At 39.3% G+C, this 10,798-nt stretch overlaps 1 long non-coding RNA gene across 1 annotated transcript in view; it reads right to left on the minus strand.

Annotated features, from left to right (window-relative positions):
- Positions 1-1,122: 1,122 nt before the first annotated feature.
- LOC138356604 (uncharacterized) overlaps positions 1,123-10,798 on the minus strand; it is a 95,093-nt gene continuing 85,417 nt past the window's right edge. The window contains exon 3 of the long non-coding RNA XR_011224553.1: positions 1,123-2,063. This is a non-coding gene — a long non-coding RNA (uncharacterized lncRNA). The remainder of the gene's footprint in view (positions 2,064-10,798) is intronic.

Raw genomic sequence — 10,798 nt, forward strand, 5'->3', positions numbered from 1 at the left:
CTGATCACTGGAGTCTGACAAAAGTTCCAAGTAGCACGGGCTATGGTGAGCCCGTAGTGGACTTACCTGGCACAGGAGCGGGGCAAGTAGCACGGGCTATGGTGAGCCCGTAGTGGACTTACCTGGCACAGGAGCGGGGCAAGTAGCACGGGCTATGGTGAGCCCGTAGTGGACTTACCTGGCACAGGAGCGGGGCAAGTAGCACGGGCTATGGTGAGCCCTAGTGGACTTACCTGGCACAGGAGCGGGGCAAGTAGCACGGGCTATGGTGAGCCCGTAGTGGACTTACCTGGCACAGGAGCGGGGCAAGTAGCACGGGCTATGGTGAGCCTGTAGCGGACTTACCTGGCACAGGAGCGGGGCAAGTAGCACGGGCTATGGTGAGCCCGTAGTGGACTTACCTGGCACAGGAGCGGGGCAAGTAGCACGGGCTATGGTGAGCCCGTAACTTACCTGGCACAGGAGCGGGGCAAGTAGCACGGGCTATGGTGAGCCCGTAGTGGACTTACCTGGCACAGGAGCGGGGCAAGTAGCACGGGCTATGGTGAGCCCGTAACTTACCTGGAACAGGAGCGGGGCAAGTAGCACGGGCTATGGTGAGCCCGTAGTGGACTTACCTGGCACAGGAGCGGGGCAAGTAGCACAGGCTATGGTGAGCCCGTAGTGGACTTACCTGGCACAGGAGCGGGGCAAGTAGCACGGGCTATGGTGAGCCCGTAGTGGACTTACCTGGCACAGGAGCGATGCTGTATAGTCGTACTAGAAAATGGAAGAGTCTGGCGAAAGTGACGTACTGTCCCGTTTTCTGTTGTGGGTCCTCTGGCAGGTTAGGATAAGGGCACATTAGTACGTCAGTTTCTTGACGTTGGGAAATCTTACAGGAAGACGGGCTGAATAATAGGTGCACAGATCTGTAAGGGCATTTTGTTGCATAATTGCCCAAACGGCTCTGTTATGTAGTCAATGAAAATGTCGACGTAGCTTTACACACAGAAATCACAATTGCGTGATGCATCAAATGAACAAATCCACGAGGACCGTGACAAGGATTCGAACCTGCGTCTGAGAGCATCCCAGACGATTAAGGCAGCGTCTGGGATGCTCTCAGACGTAGGTTCGAATCCTCGTCACGGCCCTTGTGGATTTGCGACATAGCTTATTATGACAAAGACAAATATGTCTTTGATATGTCAAATATGACAAAGACAAAACTTCTGATATTGAAGAAATCAGTATTAGAAAACTTAAGGAAGTAGCAACCTAAATGTTGACACTTAAACTTTCTTCACTAAGGCACTCAAGGCGCTCGCTTAGTTCTGTACATGGCAATGTTGACACTTAAACTTTCTTCACTAAGGCACTCAAGGCGCTCGCTTAGTTCTGTACATGGCAATGTTGACACTTAAACTTTCTTCACTAAGGCACTCAAGGCGCTCGCTTAGTTCTGTACATGGCAATGTTGACACTTAAACTTTCTTCACTAAGGCACTCAAGGCGCTCGCTTAGTTCTGTACATGGCAATGTTGACACTTAAACTTTCTTCACTAAGGCGCTCAAGGCACTCAAGGCACTCAAGGCACTCAAGGCACTCAAGGCGCTCGCTTAGTTCTGTACGAGGCAAATGTCACAATGATCTTGAAGAAAATACAAAAAAATAGTCAATCTCTTGTAATTGATATGCTATCCTTATCACCATCAATAGTTGGTATATTCATGGAAATAATTCATTGAGATTATAGTACAGTTATTATAGAACATTCCCTCTAATGCGTTATATGTGCATTCCTCCTGGGGGCCTGACAGCTGGGTGGACAGCGCTCTGTGTTCGTAGTCCTGAGGTTCCGGGTTCGATCCCCGGTGGAGGCGGAGACAAATGGGTAAAATGTTTCGTTCACCCGAATGCCCCGGGTGTTACCTAGCAGTAAATAGGTACCTGGGAGATAGACAGCTGCTTCGGGCTGCTTCCTGGGGGTGGAGGCCTGGTCGAGGACCGGGCCGCGGGGACACTAAGCCCCGAAATCATCCCAAGATAACCTCCTCCGAGGCTAATTGTCCCCTTTATCCTGCCAGAGATAAAACAAAATGTATTAAAATACAAAATCAGACTTATAAAGACAGACTTATAAATTCATCAGACTTATAAATTCATCAGACTTATAAAGACAGACTTATAAATTCATCAGACTTATAAAGACAGACTTATAAATTCATCAGACTTATAAAGACAGACTTATAAATTCATCAGACTTATAAAGACAGACTTATAAATTCATCAGACTTATAAAGACAGACTTATAAACTCATCAGACTTATAAAGACAGACTTATAAACTCATCAGACTTATAAAGACAGACTTATAAATTCATCAGACTTATAAAGACAGACTTATAAATTCATCAGACTTATAAAGACAGACTTATAAATTCATCAGACTTATAAAGACAGACTTATAAACTCATCAGACTTATAAAGACAGACTTATAAATTCATCAGACTTATAAAGACAGACTTATAAATTCATCAGACTTATAAAGACAGACTTATAAATTCATCAGACTTATAAATTCATCAGACTTATAAAGACAGACTTATAAATTCATCAGACTTATAAAGACAGACTTATAAATTCATCAGACTTATAAAGACAGACTTATAAATTCATCAGACTTATAAAGACAGACTTATAAACTCATCAGACTTATAAAGACAGACTTATAAACTCATCAGACTTATAAAGACAGACTTATAAATTCATCAGACTTATAAAGACAGACTTATAAATTCATCAGACTTATAAAGACAGACTTATAAATTCATCAGACTTATAAAGACAGACTTATAAATTCATCAGACTTATAAAGACAGACTTATAAACTCATCAGACTTATAAAGACAGACTTATAAATTCATCAGACTTATAAAGACAGACTTATAAATTCATCAGACTTATAAAGACAGACTTATAAATTCATCAGACTTATAAATTCATCAGACTTATAAAGACAGACTTATAAATTCATCAGACTTATAAAGACAGACTTATAAATTCATCAGACTTATAAAGACAGACTTATAAATTCATCAGACTTATAAAGACAGACTTATAAACTCATCAGACTTATAAAGACAGACTTATAAACTCATCAGACTTATAAAGACAGACTTATAAATTCATCAGACTTATAAAGACAGACTTATAAATTCATCAGACTTATAAAGACAGACTTATAAATTCATCAGACTTATAAAAAAATCCTGAAAATTATTTATGAAGAATGTTATTCATATTTTTTGTTTTATGATTAATATGTAAGATAATTACGACAGTTGAAATAATTCACTTAAATTGCTGTGAAGAATTTATTGAAGACTTGACATGGGACAGAAGAAAATGTATATATGCTCAAATCCACAAGGGCCGTGACGAGGATTCGAACCTGCGTCCGAGAGCATCCCAGACGCTGCCTTAATCGACTGAGCTACAACATGGTCAAAAGGGAGGTTCGAGGTTCAAAACCAGTGGTTTTGAAGCGATTACCAATTCCCTTGTGGATTTGTTCATTTGATACATCACGCAATTGTGACCCTTGTGTGTATATATGTTGGTTAGCATTGTAAATGTCTGGCCACGTCTGTGGTAGAAAAAATAAAAATAAATAATAATTTTCGAATTAAAGGGAAATGGTTCATATGGATGGTGATTTAACGCCTATTTTAGTACACATCCTGAACAGACAAGCAAACATATGTACACCGTGAAATGTACACCGGCATATTGGTGTACATTCACAACTCACATTAATGGACCAACGTTTCACAACCACCAAATGCACCAACTGCCTGTTTAAACGCAAGCAGCCCTGACCTCTGACCCCCAAACACCTCAGGTCAAAGATGGAAATCTCTGACCTAATTCCTGTATTGACTTACTCTATACACAACCAGTGTAATTGAATCTTCAAGTTTAAAATACGTAATTTCTCATATTTCACCATTCCTTTCCCTCCGTCCCATCCCATATCCTGACCCCTTCCCAGTGATCTAGTCGTAATGGCTTGGCGCTTTCCCCCTGATAGTTCTATTCCATTCACTCCTATATGTCTAATTCTTGTTAGATTACTGTGGTATACTAGTTTACAAAGCCAAAGTGATTTTCCGATCATGATCTATGAAGGAATTGTGGTTTCTCAAGCGAACCTCAACAGAAAATTCGATCAGTCAGCCTTACCTACCTTGAGGTTACCTTGAGGTGCTTCCGGGGCTTAGCCTCCCCGCGGCCCGGTCGTCGACCAGGCCTCCTGGTTGCCGGACTGATCAACCAGGCTGTTGGACGCGGCTGCTCGCAGCCTGATGTATGAGTCACAGCCTGGTTGATCAGGTATCCTTTGGAGGTGCTTGGAGCCTGATCAAATTTTAGGTCCTCGGCCTAAAGTGATTACTGTGAGACACGAACCTCCCTCTCACACCACCTGGATGTGTGTGTGAGGGTCTGAAAGTGTGTTACTGTTCCAATAATAGTCCGCTTGTAAACTGGCATTTGAACCTTCGTCCTACACAGAGAATATTCTCAAGTTATAACTTTATTGTATTATAAATCGATGGTTTAAAATATGAAAAGTCTATGGGATAATCAATTTTTTTTTTGATGGGTGAAGGCCTACCTTTTCTATAATGTTTGAGAATAATACTGTTTTAACCTAACTTATCCTAACCTAACCATGAATACAGAGTAGATAACAGCACTAACTATCCAGTGGTTTTGAAGCGATTATCCCAAAAAAATGACGACAAGATGCACTTGATATATTGAGCGGAGGGTAGAGCGACGGTCTCGCTTCTTGCAGGTCAGCGTTCAATCCCCGACTGTCAATATATTTGGGCACCATTCCTTCCCCCTATCCCCCTATATCCACATATCCTTTCCAAGTGCTATATAACCGTAGTGGTTTCTCCTGATAATTACTATATCTCTGTTATATGCCATATATGTTCCCTCTTATATATGCCAGATCTGTTCCATCAGGTACACACATGTACACAAACTAGTGTACATAGATAAATGTACTCAAGATTGTACATTTATCTCTGTACTCATCTCTGAGATGAGTGTAAATACATGTCTGGTCTGCTGTGGGAGTCAGCTGTACACCACAGCAGACTATGACCAGACAGCAGACTTGTCTGCGTCATCTGTGGCAGTCAGATGTTTCTTCATCTCCCAACAGTGTACTCTCTCTCTTCGCGCGAATGTTAGACTTTTTTTTAGCTTTTTATTGCGTTTTCTAGCTTTTTTATAGCGTGTTCTAGCTTTTTATTGCGTTTTCTAGCTTTTTTATAGCATCTTCTAGCTTTTTATAGCGTTTTGTAGCTTTTTATAGCTTTTTATAGCGTTTTCTAGCTTTTTATGGCGTTTTCTAGCTTTATATGGCATTTTCTAGCTTTTATAGCGTTTTCCACCTTTTTATAGCGTTTTCTTGCTTTTTATAGCGTTTTGTAGCTTTTTATAGCGTTTTCTTGCTTTTTATAGCGTTTTGTAGCTTTTTATAGCGTTTTGTAGCTTTTTATAGCGTTTTCTTGCTTTTTATAGCGTTTTGTAGCTTTTTATAGCGTTTTCTTGCTTTTTACAGCGTTTTCTTGCTTTTTATAGCGTTTTCTTGCTTTTCTAACAACTTTTCTGACTTCCTGTTTTTTGTGATTGACACAAATCACGCCACGTTCCTGTTCTGGGTATTAGAACACCTGAACACAGAACACAAGTCTCCTGTTCTACCTCTGATACAGGCAAGAGAGAGACAACAGTTTACAATTATAGGTTACTCAGGTTTACAAAATCAACATCCCAGACAGCACACGATTCCAGTTCAACATTTTTCACAAAACGGAATTAAAAAATTAACATTGTTTACTTATTGTAAACTTGATCTCAGATTTGTATTAAAAACTAGTTTATTCTGAAGATTTAAGAGTTTGGTTGTAAGGAAAACTGGTTTGTTGCTTCAGGAAATACATGAATTTTTAAAATTTTGTTGTTTTATGATTAGTAGCAGATTTTGTGCCACCAATCCTTCAGCTTTTTAAAAGACAGTACACCACCTTCCGTTGGCAGAAGATCATCCACCAACCCGTTCTCGCACTTTAAGTCAATATTGACTTATTAAATAAGTGCATATGTGACATACTAATTTATTGTGAATATTTTAGTTTACCTTGAAAAGCTTCATAGAAAACACCGCTCCTGTGCCGACCTTACCTAACCTTCTTAGTATGTTAAGATAAGCATCTTATTGCTTCGTAATTACAATTATTACTTAACCAATTATAGGTATAGGTTAAGTAATAATTGTAATTACGAAGCAATAAGATGCTTATCTTAACATACTAAGAAGGTTAGGTAAGGTCGGTGTTTTCTATGAAGCTTTTCAAGGTAAACTAAAATATTCACAATAAATTAGTATATCACATATGCACTTATTTAATAAATCAATATTGACTTAAAGAAAGTGCGAGAACGGGTTGCATCCACTTGGTTCCGTGATGAGGCTGTATATTCAAGCGTGGGTCTCACGTTCGTGGTATATAGGCCCGGAAAGCCCCTTTCTCCATATTTCTGAAGGATATTTGAGTGGGATTGGGTGGTTATAGATAGGAGCTGCCTCGTATGGGCCAATAGGCCTTCTGCAGTTACCTTTATTCTTATGTTCTTATGGGTGTAAATCATGAAAAATTAACACGTGATTAAAAAGTGACAGTGTCAGACCACGGAGGAAAATTGAAACAGGAATTTCCTTAAGTACTTTCGTATATTAATACATCTTCAGAAGTCCTTCTGAAGATGTATTAATATACGAAAGTACTTAAGGAAATTTATGTTCTTATGCCAGGATGTTGGCCAGTATTGCATATGCCGCTGCTGTTATTGTGCTAATGTGGGTTTCTGGCGTCAGATTTGTGGGTTATGTCCACTCCCAAGTTTTTCTCATTTTGTGATTGAAGATTCAATTATCCACTCATCTTTTTCTGCTGTACTGATCTTCAGACTCCTGTTCCAGTCCTCGTAGCGTTGCATTTGGCTGCGTTAAATTCTAGCAGCCATTTATCAGACCACTTATGGAGTGAGTCCAAATCCGTTTGCAATGCATCACAATCTCTGTCTTGACTCTTCTCATTAGTTTTACATCATCTGCAAACATTGATATGGAGCCAATTTCTAGTGGTCGGTTATTGACACTGTATTCACCTAGTTGTATTCACCTAGTTGTGCTTGCGGGGGTTGAGCTCTGCTCTTTCGGCCCGCCTCTGGATTAACTAGCGTAGACACGGAGTTTCAACTCTTTCATTTAGTAGTTTTCCTTTGCATCTGTTCTCAGCCTCATCATCTTGCATTTATTGGGGTTGAAATCGAGTAGCCATTTCTCAGAACATATCAGAATCTTGTAAAATCAGGAACATATGTATATTATACATTATGTTTGTGTGTGTATGTACCACTTAAGTGTATTTGTAATAACATTTATACATTTTTCTAGTATATTTTTAAGTATATTTAAAGCAGAACAACCATGTCCCATTTTCTTTTGAATGCACATGTGAAACCCGATATACTAATGACGTAATGCAAAGAAAACGGAGAAGGTTACGGTGCCCCAAATCAAGGGTGGCTTGGCCACTTCTTGACCCGACTTTCCAACACAAAAAAAAAAAATAGTCACGTTTTTCAGTCTTGATTATTGAATTTATGAACGAAGAAGACTTTTATATATACGTCTTTGATATTGTGTAATTCTTGTGTTTTTACTTTACCTAACCTAACCTAACCTAACCTAACCTAACCTAACCTAACCTAACCTAACCTAACCTTACCTAACCTAACCTAACCTAACCTAACCTAACCTTACCTAACCTACCCTAACCTAACCTAACCTAACCTAACGTAACGTAACGTAACGTAACCTAACCTACCCTAACCTAACCTAACCTAACCTAACCTTACCTAACCTAACCTAACCTAACCTAACCTAACCTAACCTACCCTAACCTAACCTAACCTAACCTAACGTAACGTAACGTAACCTAACCTAACCTACCCTAACCTAACCTAACCTAACCTAACCTAACCTAACTTAACCTAACCTAACCTAACCTAACCTAACCTAACCTAACCTAACCTAACCTAACCTAACCTTCATGCTGTTTGGGGATGTAACTTGTGGATGAGTTAGTGTTTTATGATATAATGGTGAGGATTTGTCATACAAGTTTGTACGTGGTCACTTGCTCGCTGGCTCACTCACTCACTCACTCACTCACTCACTCACTCACTCACAGGGAGCGTGTCAGGCGCCTCACGATTCATGCACCCTCACAGGCCACTTAGCACCTGCGTGTATCATTATATACAACAACGAATACCGCTTCATATACAATCCCGTTCTTGTATTATACATCTTATAAAGTTTATACATAACCTCTTGTTGTATTATACATTTGCCTACATCCTGAAGTTGATACACCTTCGTACAGAATAGTGTCATCCCACAGTGAATAATATTTCGCAGCTTTATACATTTTCATACATTTTCATACATTTTCATACATTTTCATACATTTTCATACATCATACATTGTCCAGGACATGAAAATGCAGCTTTAGTCAATTATTTTCCTCATCCATGTATCTTGACTCCTTGGCAAGCTACTTGGGGTGGACGGTAGAGCGACGGGTCGCTTCATGCAGGTCGGCGTTCAATCCCCCGACCGTCCACAAGCGGTTGGGCACCATTCCTTTCCCCCGTCCCATCCCAAATACTTATTCTGACCCCTTCACAGTCTTACCTTGGTACTTTAATGGTGCTACTTGGTACTTTAATGGTGCTACTTGGTACTTTTATGGTGTTCCTTGGTACTTTTATGGTGCTACTTGGTACTTTATGGTGCTCCTTGGTACTTTTATGGTGCTACTTGGTACTTTTATGGTGCTCCTTGGTACTTTTATGGTGCTACTTGGTACTTTTATGGTGCTACTTGGTACTTTTATGGTGCTACTTGATACTTTTATGGTGTTTTTTGGTACTTTTATGGTGCTCCTTGATACTTTTATGGTGCTCCTTGATACTTTTATGGTGCTACTTGGTACTTTTATGGTGCTCCTTGATACTTTTATGGTGCTCCTTGGTACTTTAATGGTGCTACTTGGTACTTTAATGGTGCTACTTGGTACTTTTATGGTGCTCCTTGATACTTTTATGGTGCTCCTTGATACTTTAATGGTGCTACTTGGTACTTTTATGGTGTTCTTTGGTACTTTTATGGTGCTCCTTGATACTTTTATGGTGCTACTTGATACTTTTATGGTGCTACTTGGTACTTTTATGGTGCTACTTGATACTTTTATGGTGCTACTTGGTACTTTTATGGTGTTCTTTGGTACTTTTATGGTGCTCCTTGATACTTTTATGGTGCTACTTGATACTTTTATGGTGCTACTTGGTACTTTTATGGTGCTACTTGGTACTTTAATTGGTGCTACTTGATACTTTTATGGTGCTACTTGGCACTTTATGGTGCTACTTGGTACTTTTATGGTGCTACTTGATACTTTTATGGTGCTACTTGGATACTTTTATGGTGCTACTTGGATACTTTTATGGTGCTACTTGGTACTTTAATGGTGCTACTTGATACTTTTATGGTGCTACTTGGCACTTTATGGTGCTACTTGATACTTTTATGGTGCTACTTGATACTTTTATGGTGCTCCTTGATACTTTTATTGGTGCTCCTTGATACTTTTATGGTGCTACTTGATACTTAATGGTGCTACTTGGTACTTTTATGGTGCTCCTTGATACTTTTATGGTGCTACTTGATACTTTTATGGTGCTACTTGGTACTTTTATGGTGCTACTTTGTACTTTTATGGTGCTACTTGATACTTTTATGGTGCTACTTGGCACTTTTATGGTGCTACTTGGTACTTTTATGGTGCTACTTGGTACTTTTATGGTGCTACTTGATACTTTTATGGTGCTACTTGGTACTTTTATGGTGTTCTTTGGTACTTTTATGGTGCTCCTTGATACTTTTATGGTGCTACTTGATACTTTTATGGTGCTACTTGGTACTTTTATGGTGTTCTTTGGTACTTTTATGGTGCTCCTTGATACTTTAATGGTGCTACTTGGTACTTTTATGGTGATTTTGGTACTTTTATGGAGCTACTTGGTACTTTTTGGTGCTACTTGATACTTTTATGGTGCTACTTGATACTTTTATGGTGCTACTTGATACTTTTATGGTGCTACTTGATACTTTTATGGTGCTACTTGATACTTTTATGGTGCTACTTGGTACTTTTATGGTGCTACTTGATACTTTTATGGTGCTCCTTGATACTTTAATGGTGCTACTTGGTACTTTTATGGTGTTCTTTGGTACTTTTATGGTGCTCCTTGATACTTTTATGGTGCTACTTGATACTTTTATGGTGCTACTTGGTACTTTTATGGTGCTACTTGATACTTTTATGGTGCTACTTGGTACTTTTATGGTGTTCTTTGGTACTTTTATGGTGCTCCTTGATACTTTTATGGTGCTACTTGGTACTTTTATGGTGCTACTTGGTACTTTTATGGTGCTACTTGGCACTTATGGTGCTACTTGGTACTTTTATGGTGCTACTTGGCACTTATGGTGCTACTTGGTACTTTTATGGTGCTCCTTGATATTTTTATGGTGCTACTTGATACTTTTATGGTGCTACTTGGTACTTTTATGGTGCTCCTTGATACTTTTATGGTGC

The sequence above is a fragment of the Procambarus clarkii genome, chromosome 73, assembly GCF_040958095.1.
Source record: "Procambarus clarkii isolate CNS0578487 chromosome 73, FALCON_Pclarkii_2.0, whole genome shotgun sequence".
Classification (NCBI taxonomy): Eukaryota; Metazoa; Arthropoda; class Malacostraca; order Decapoda; family Cambaridae; genus Procambarus; species Procambarus clarkii.